Below are 10,376 nucleotides of genomic sequence, written 5' to 3' on the forward strand. Positions count from 1 at the left end.
TACATGTCTTCCTTTGTCAATCCTTTTAGCAGCTCCATCGTTTCTCTTGTTATGGTATCAACATCCACAAAATGTTCACATTATATTTTTTACTTTAGGGAACAGGTAGAAGTCATAGGGTGCTATATCAGGTGAATAGAGAAAGTAGTAGCGATATTATTTTGGCCAAAAACTCGCGCTTAACGAACGTGGTATGCGAAGGTGCATTGTCCTAATGCAGGATCCATGCGTTCTCCGCCCACAATTCAGGTCGTGTACGTCGCACATGTTAACACAGACGCTTTAAGACTTCAACATAGAATTTTGCATTAACAGATTCACCTTCTGGAACATAATTCATGATGAATAACTCCACGAATATCGAAAAAAAACTATTGACACTCTTCCTTTCCTTCTTAAACCGGTCCACCCATTTATACACACAGTTCTATGCTTTATGGCAGACCCATCATACATCATTTTCAACATTTAAAGAATTTTCTGGCCGTTCTTGTTAAGTTTTACGAGAAATTTGATATTGGTTCTTTGCTCGGTTAAAACATCTTGCTCCATTCCGCCAACACGACCAAAAAGTACGTTAACAGACACGAAAAGCAATTAAAGATCTTACTCGACCGTGACCTAACTTTACTAAGGATACGTGACTTCCCTCGAGAGGTTGCATCACTGTACAAGCTTATAGCGTCACCACATCGGCAGAATAAAATTCAGTGCACGAATTTTTTATACACACCTCGTATATTAGATCAATCAGAAAGTTCCGTCCGTTTTTTTTGCAAAAAATAATATTTTATTTAAGAAACAAAGTGAAAATACATCAATCAAAATATTGTCCATCGTTAGCAATGATTTTTTCCCATCTTTCGGGCAGCAAGTGAATTCCGCCGCAAAAGAATGACTCATCCTTGGAGGCTATCCAATCAGAGACCCATTTTTCGACGTCTTCATAAGAATTGAAGCGTTTCTCAGCAAGTGCGTGAGCCATCACTGAAATAAGTGGTAGTCGGAAAGGACACAGTCTGGTGAATAAGCTGCATATGGGGTAGCACTTCCCAGCAAAGTGCTTTTAATGTTTCCTTAACAGTCTTTTCGATTTTGAAAAAGTTAGTGCGCACTCAGTTCACAGCAACACTGGACGAGTTCTATGGGTTGCACTGATAGTGCAAGTTCAAAGGAACACGCCAAGATTTTTAGTGCAAAAGCTGAAGTGCCATTTTTAATTGTAAGTGTAAGTACTTGACTAGACTGCAGTATGAAAATGTGACTAGACAAAGTATGGAATGTCTTTTTCCATTTTTTTTACACATCCCACATAATTTATGGTTTTGAAAATTATTGCTCTAATTCGGAGAGTTGTAATTATTTCTTCATCCTCGCTTGAGCTTGAAGAAAATTTCCAAAATATTAAAAAGAATTAAATCCGAACTCATTTTGTTCACTTTGAAACGACGTTTTACAAAACGTGACAAAACCACAATATAAAGATATACAGGAGGAACAAGACCCCGTTTTCGATTCAACCACGCAGATTTGCTTGTCCCTACTGTGTATTCTTATACATATTGTGACAAAATGATGTACTGATATTTTATGTATGTATCTAGTACACTGAACTGGCACCGTCAAAATATTTTAGTACGCCACTTAGTGCGTACTGAGTGCTCACTATGCGAGTGTCGTTGCGATCAAATGACAACTAGTCAAGTGCGCATTGGCATTACCAAATGAACACGCTCTTGATACTAAGTGCAGCCAGTGCACCCCAATCGAAAACGCTATTAGTGACATGAGATCAAGCGTTGTCATAAAGCAAAATTTAGCAAATCTCTTTATGCTGTCTTGTCTCATATTCTGGTCATTTTTCGCACAATGCTCAACTCAAATGGATTAATTTGTTCTCGATAGAGATCCCCTGTAACTGTTTGACCAGATTTCAACAGTTCATGGTACACTACACCCTTCTGATCCCACCAAATACAGAGCATTGCCTTTTTTCCGTAGATATTCCGCTTTGGCGTCGATGTCGATGGTTGGCCTGGATCGCAAATCGTTTTTCGACGTTTGGGGTTATCGAAATAGATCCATTTTGCATCAGCAATCACAATTCGGTGCAAAAATCCCTTTCTTTGTTGCCTAACAAGTAGAATTTTGCATGTGGTTTTTCGCCTTTCAATATCTTTTGGCTTCAGTTCATATAGGACCCATTTTCCTTCCTTATAGATCTTTCCCAAGGCTTTCAAAGGATCGAAAATAACAGATCGAGCACAGTTTAATGTTTCTGCAAATTGTTTTTGCGTTTAACATGAGTCTTTCTCCACTAATGTCTGCAATTCTTCGTCTTCAAATACTTTTGGCCGTCCAGAACGCTTTTTGTCCTCCACATCAAAATCACCATTTTGAAAGCGTTAAAACCATTCTCTGCATGTTTTATTGGAAAAAGCACTATCACTATAAACTTCTACAAGCATTCGATGAGCTTCAGCTGCAGTTTTTTTCCATTTGAAGCAAACGATTAATACTTCGCGCAAATAACGTTTATTTGGCTCAAATTTCGACATTTTCGATGCAGTAAGAAACAATTAATGTTATTGATGCAAAACATATCCTTTTACCATATATACAGAATTTTATTGACAGATGGTAAAACTAAAAAATTAAGTTTGATTTAGACATTAGAATTGTCGAAACAGTTCCAACTTAGATACTTGCCGCTAGATAGACGGAACTTTCCGATTGACCTAATACATATACATAATGCATATGTATATACATATATATATATATATGTGCATATACAAAAATTTTAATATTAATATTAGCATAGTTAATAAATCGTTATTATTAATATGTTGTTTATAATAATTAATAATCCTAATATACAATATTTTTTTCTTTTTTTAAAGTAGATTCAATTTAAAATATTTTAATTATTATAGATGTAATATATATTATATATATTTATAAATAGATATTTTAAGATTAAGTCGCAATATAAAAATTTCTGTTAATATTTTTTATTTCTATACTTATAAAAGTATATTTTATTTATATAAAGTTTAAAATGAAAAAGAGAAAATTATAAAAATTGTTCAACTTAATTTTTTTAACATTTAAATATTAATTATATTTGTTCAACGATATAAAAATTTCGATATTGTTGCTGCTAATTTTATAATAATTTTAATAATGCTTTATAACATTAAAATTCTTCACAACAATTTAAAATATAGAAAAATGTAAATAAATTGGCATATTTCTAATTTAATTCAATTTAAGATAAAGATGGAATATTGGTTCAAAAAAATAATAAACATATATATCTGATTATATTCGGTATGCGAAATGATAAAACACTTATAAATACAAGAAATTTCTTGTACTTTATAAATCATGTTTAATATTAAAGTATACAAAGAATATTCTTCTTTTGATCCAATAAGGCCGCGATTATCTCGCGTCAGCATAATTCTTTTTATTTTACTGTTCAGTTGAATATCAGATTAAATAATTAGTCATAGTCATGACCGTTGCGGATACATAATCCACGACCTACTTTTTTAAGAGGACAGATCCTAAACGGGGACGAAAGGAAAAGATGGTAAAGAGACGATGAACGGCACATGGTATCCATTGCATCTCGTTTTTACCATGGAGATGCCGTTATATTTGATCTTAGGCTATTCCTGGAGATTTGCGCATGAATATAATCAAATTTTTCTTTATGAAGCGTTACTTCACAAAAGTACGAAGTATCTAGTGTTTTATTTTCTTCATGGAATAAGTGTTTAGAATTTAAAAATTATATTTCAAGTTTTAGATGTTTGTCTATCTTAAATACTTTGATTAAAATTTGTGTAAATGTGGTTTTTACACAAACTTTCTTAATTTAAAAAATATAAAGAAATAGTAGAACAGAATTTAAGATGAGAAGATATGTCAATTTCTACAGCACCCATTAATTATGTTACTTTGGTTTTTCCTTTTCATCAGAAATTTTTTGTTTAATCAGTGCAACGTTAATACAATAATACAATAAATGCAAATCATAATTATATTATTTGCATGAGAAAAGCATGTGTTGTCAAAAATATCCAATATAGTACACGTTTCATATATGTATCCTAAACATATATCAATATTTTATAACCATTAAGAATCAATAAAGAAACAATTCAATGGAAACGTTTTTAAAATTATAATTAAAAAATGTACTTTTCACGTTTTTTTGTGTTGTATTTTATACATATGTAATAAAACAAATGTTATATTTTTTAATTAAGTATTTTATATATGTGTACATGTAATATACACATACGCGTCTATATACGTGTGCGTAAATGTATATAAATATTATTATATTATAGATATACTCGTAATTTATATATATAAATTTGTATCTTTTTTTCGATACAAGTAAAGGGCAGTGTTTTCTTTATATTTATTTAAAAAAATTCGCTTTTTGACGATATTAATAAAATAATGTATTTACGTATCTATATATTTTTTTTATAATAATATATTATTTAATTCTTTTTGAAAAATATATATAGATACGTAAATACATTATTTTAATAATACGTGAAAAAGTGAATCTTTTTGACTAATAAAGAAAACACTGTTCTTTTCATGTATTGAAAAAAAGATAGATAAAATAATGTGTTTACATATCTATATATTTTTTTTAAATAGAATTGAATACATCATTCTATTGAAAAAAAATTAATTATTCAATTCTATTTAAAAAAAAAATATGTAGATACGTAAATACATTATTTTATTAATGCCGTGAAAAAGCGAATTTTTAAGAAAAATTTTATTTTAATAATTTATTCAACTTTATTTACAAAACTACATATAATGCATAATGTATAATCCATTATTTAAATAAGTCTGTGAAAAAGAATTACTCACATTTTTTTCACAAATTAGAACTAATCACATTTTTTTCAAAAATATCGGAAATATGTATTTCGATCGTTTTTTAAACGATATTTTTTTCAGTACAAAAAACAATTTCCTTAATGCTTTTCGAATAGATGTTTTAATAAATCAAAAACGTTTAAAAGAAACATTTGTGAAACGTTCTTTAAAGGAATATGTGCTACCTGGAATATCAATTTATTAATTAACTAGAGATAAAAAAATTAAATTATTATTTCTAAACAAATTTAAAACTTTTGCTTAGATAAATCTTCTAAAAAAAATAATTCTTATTAAATTTTTTTTATAAATTTTATTATAAAAAAAAGTAACTAACAATAAGTATATACAATTACAATATATTTTTAAATTAAATACACTGTGTGTAGTACAAATCAATTTACAGCCAATGCATTTGTTGTTTTAAAAATATAATAAAGATTTATAAAACAAATTAATTATTATTGACTATTACCGTGTCATTATAAATACCTCAAACAACATTATTCATGGCTACAGTATTGAAATAAAAATCACAATAATAGTTATTAGTCATCCAGAATCGTACAGAATTGCTTCTACTTATTTTTCTCTCTACTTATCTTCTGTTTAAATATTGATGAATTTGTATGTATATTTTTTGTCTTCTTCCGTATTTATTCTATTAGTTCTTGGAATTATAAATGACAAGTTTTGTCTATAACATGTGTGTGTGTGTGGATTTAAAATTTTTATATTTTTGACGTTCTTAAGACAAACTATTTGCAAAAATTCTGAACTTATTACATATTTATTGTATATCATTATAAACGTTAAAGTTGCACTATTGTATATTAAAATTTTGATATAATAATATGCAATGGCATGTATATGCATTGAAAAAATATCTTAGTTTTAAATATCTTTTGCTCGTATTAAAAAAAATTATTTCTTTGGATTAATGAAAATTTCTTTGAAATTAAAATGTTTTTTTTCAGTGTGTCATTGAATTAATACATAATGATGATACAATACGATACGCGGAGATACACATAATAAGTCTGTGTATCCGGATTTAACTATTAAATCTCCTGCCGATAATATTCCGACCGCTTAACCTACTACAAAGAGATAATTCTACTTCTAGACTGTAAATCATTAACTTACTTCTTAAATTAACTAAAAACGATAGAAAGCAGCGTCTCAGATTTTTGCTCATAGTAATATACTTCGGGTATTTGCGCCCCGGGTGTTGACCAGGCCATAATGGATCAGTTATAATTATTTTGCAAATTGATGATAGCGATATAAAACGCATTTATTGTGCATTAAATTGGCTTGCTACATGCCGTCTACCGGTGCATTTCCAACTATAAATTTTTGTCAGATCATTAAAATCAGAGATTGATGTGCAAGAGAATTTTTCTTGAATTTTATCATATAATAATTTCCGTTATTATTTTCATTATCATTATTTATTAAAATTGTCTACGTTTTGGTCTTGAAATTTAAATTGTTTGAAATTTCTTTTATCCAGATCTTATAATTATAATCAGTTTGTTTAATCAATAATTTTATTAAATCTTTAGTCTCTTTTAAATCATTCTTTTTAGTCTCTTTTAAATCATTCTTTAAATCTTAATTATTTTGTTTACATAATTACCTGTAGTTCTGATTTCTTTCATTATTAATAAACCACGTATTATTTTATAAGAGTTTTTGAATAATTTCCTGAATACTTATAATACAGGTAAAATTTGATAACAACTTATATTATAATAACTTTTAATACTAGGGTAATTTTATTGACATTTTACTTCTTTATTCCATTGCATTAACTTTGTATTAACCGCATGAATTAATACAAATACATATACAAAATTTGTCATTTTACTATCTTATGTAACATTATTTTTATCTAGAAGGCACAGCTGCAGCTTTTACAAACATTTTATCTCTTTATTGAACTAATGTAAAACAATATAATATAAAGCTTACTCAAATTTGTAAAAACAATTGATTAAGAAGATACATCAGAATTCAGCATTAAAAAGATATTATGTAATTTTTTACACATTAATTATATAAAATATTAATCTATTACAAAAAAAAAGTAAAATAAATATTTCAACAAATTCAATATACGGAACGTTTTAACTTTACTTAACCTTATTCAGTCGTTTTAAATACTAAACAAAATTATGAAATAATTAAAAAATATAGTTAAACGTTGGAAAAAACATATATCAAATCAATAAAATCATATGAATGACTGAACAATATAACATTATAAATAAATTATGTCTTTATTATATCAGTGTATAGTCAAAAATGAAAATCGGAACTATTTCTTCGTTCAAATGCGAGAAAAAGTGGAGTCACAAGTTGAAATTTTTATAATTACGTTATAAGTGATGGATTAATATCTTAATAAACGTTTACATAATATTTTTTATACTCAATTTTAACCTATATCTTCTTAATCAATTGATTTTATTACTTGTATTACACTTATAAAATAATTTTCATCATTTAATATCCGACCAATATTCTTGAATATTTAATTTTGTTAAAGAAAGAAAACGTGTCGATGGCACCTTCTAACGGTTCTATCAATCATGCTTTTATTCTGTCTTACTTGTGTTAGAAATATCAATGACTGCGCGTTTTCTTTTGCTCTATTGCATAATATATCACAGTTCAACGTCAGAATATATTTCTCCTTGCAAGTAACCATTTATTGAACAGAGATATTATTATTTATTATATATAAAAAAATGTATTATGAAATTATTATTAAAATCGATTATTTACAAATTAAAGCTAGAGCAATATTTAATCTAGGCTTGTTTATCTAAAAAATCAATGCCTTCTTATATAATAAAATTTTATAAATTTGGAATTGATTATTTTACGGTTTACATAAACATACGGCCAATTAAATGTTATATTGACCCATATACATACAAAATCAGATATCGGAAAGGCAAAAATCTTGCCTATTTCTATCGTCGGCACGGAACGGGCATAACAGTATTATATTATTAAAAAAAATAATTTTGCAATTATAACGGAAAATTATCTAGATACGAAAAAATAGCTAAAATAAATACATTAGCTAAAATAGCAAACAATACGATATTGGATATGTTTTATATCTAATCAATACAGAGAGATGACAGAGATAAAATTTATGTCTAAATCATTTGTTAAATTTATCAAGAATAAATCTTTCTGTATATAAGTTCAATCACATGTTTGTAACTGTAATTCATATTTAATTGTGAAATTTAAGTTTTTATGTATTGTTAAAATGTTGTACTATAAATTTTACATGTGTTGTACACAATTTTCTATCAGATACAGAAAAAAGTGATAATTCTACCTGAAAGAATAAAATATTTTTGGTGTAATATTATTATATCTCTCCATAAAATAAAAAAAAGCATTATAATAACATTAAAATAACGTTAAAATAGTTTCGAAATAGTTATTAAAGGCATTTTTTGGTCAATGATGATTTTTTACTTTAACATTGTCTTGACATTCCAATAATCTAAATTGTTTTGTTAAATTACTAAATATTAAATTTTTACATGACATAGAAGCAATTTTTATCAACCATACTTCGATGTAAATAAACATGTCATAATTTTACATATATTGTAATAATATTTTTAAGTTTAAAATTATTATTACAGGCGTACAATAAAATTCGTAAATCATGCAGCTAAAGAACACATATGTAAGACGTATTGATGTTTTACATTTTTTTAATATTGTATTATTATATTGTACTTTTTTAAATTATATTTTTATTAATATTTATAATATTGATTAATAATAATTAATAAAATATATATTAAGTGCTTAATGATTGCATAAAATTACGTAAATTTCCCTGTCAATTATGTACTTTATAGCTCTTATGTTTTTTAAATAAGCAAATCACATCTATCTTTTTCACTTTCTTGTTAAATATATTATATTCTATATTTGATCTAAAATAAGAAATAATATATTTAATAAAACAATAAATTTGTAAAGGTTAATTGATCAGAATAAACGAGCAAAGGTAGCTGTTAAAAAAATTAATAAAACTTATATATATTTATATATAATAACTTTAAGTAGAACGTTTCGACTTAGTGGAGTCTTTTTCAACCGTTAAAAACAATTACCTAACTAATTATTCGGTTGAAGAAGGCTTTATTAACGAATTCATCGAATTGTTTTGCTTAAGTCATTAGCATATATACATTTAATTAATTTAACATTTATTTTTGTATTCTGACCTATTAACCTTTCCATTATTTTTTTAATACGCGCACTATTGTTTTACCTCATTATTTATAAATTTAAAACATTAATGTATTCCTCAAGCAAAAAATTTGCATTAAAAAGAATAACTGAATCTATGGATATTTTCATATTATATGTTGATCTTTTTTCAAAAAACGGCCACAAAATGATGTTCTGAAGATGTTTTACGAATATTAAATATTGACATGTCTCACACAAATAAGACATAAATTTGTGAATAAAATGATGTATAATTCAAGTCTTGGATATTCTTTTATTGTTTGAGATACATATTGTTCATTACTCGATTCATTTATTCCGAATAAATAAAAATTTATCATTAAATATTTGAATCTTTTTTTATTTATTTTTAAACTAATTTTAAACCTGTTCAATTGTACTAGTATTAAATCTATCTGAAGCAAATATATATCATAAATATATATATGTATATATATATTAAAAAGAATAGTAAAGTTATGAAACTAAATATTTTTACAGTAGAATATTTTGTATATCTGCAATTCATACAAACAACTTCGTGCTTCGAAATACGAACTCACAACTGACAATGAGTTCTTATTATTTGATAATGCGCTGTCCTATTTTAAATAATAAGAGCTTTACGTTTACGAGTTTACGTTTACGTTTACTTCAGTTTTTTTTAATGTATCTAAGTACAAAAGAATATTAATAAGCTTTTATTTATATTACAATCATACGATTATTTGATTATTATTGGAACTGTTTTGTGTTCTAACATGTTCAGATAAACAAAATTCTTCTGTTTTATATATTTTTAATTTTTACTTTATATATCTTTAATTCTTACACAATTTCTTAAAACTTAATTTTTTTTATTAAAAGTTTATTTTTCTTATTAATAATATTTTATTTTAAACACAGGGAATACATATTCTTAAATGCAGTTTATAAAAATATAGTTACATATATAAACGCAACAATAAATCATATACAGAGCGCTTATGAGAAATGTTTACGCTTTTAATTCCGTATTTAAAAAATGCAATTTTATTGATATTTTTTATGTTAATTATTGATATTCATTTAATAAAATACTAATCGTTATGCGAATTACATACCTAAATTTCCCTATCAACTATTTGCTCTAATTCTTATTCTCTTAATACAATAAAATAAAAGTTACATATATT

Source organism: Cyphomyrmex costatus, unplaced genomic scaffold (genome assembly GCF_001594065.2).
Source record: "Cyphomyrmex costatus isolate MS0001 unplaced genomic scaffold, Ccosl1.0 scaffold214, whole genome shotgun sequence".
NCBI lineage: Eukaryota > Metazoa > Arthropoda > Insecta > Hymenoptera > Formicidae > Cyphomyrmex > Cyphomyrmex costatus.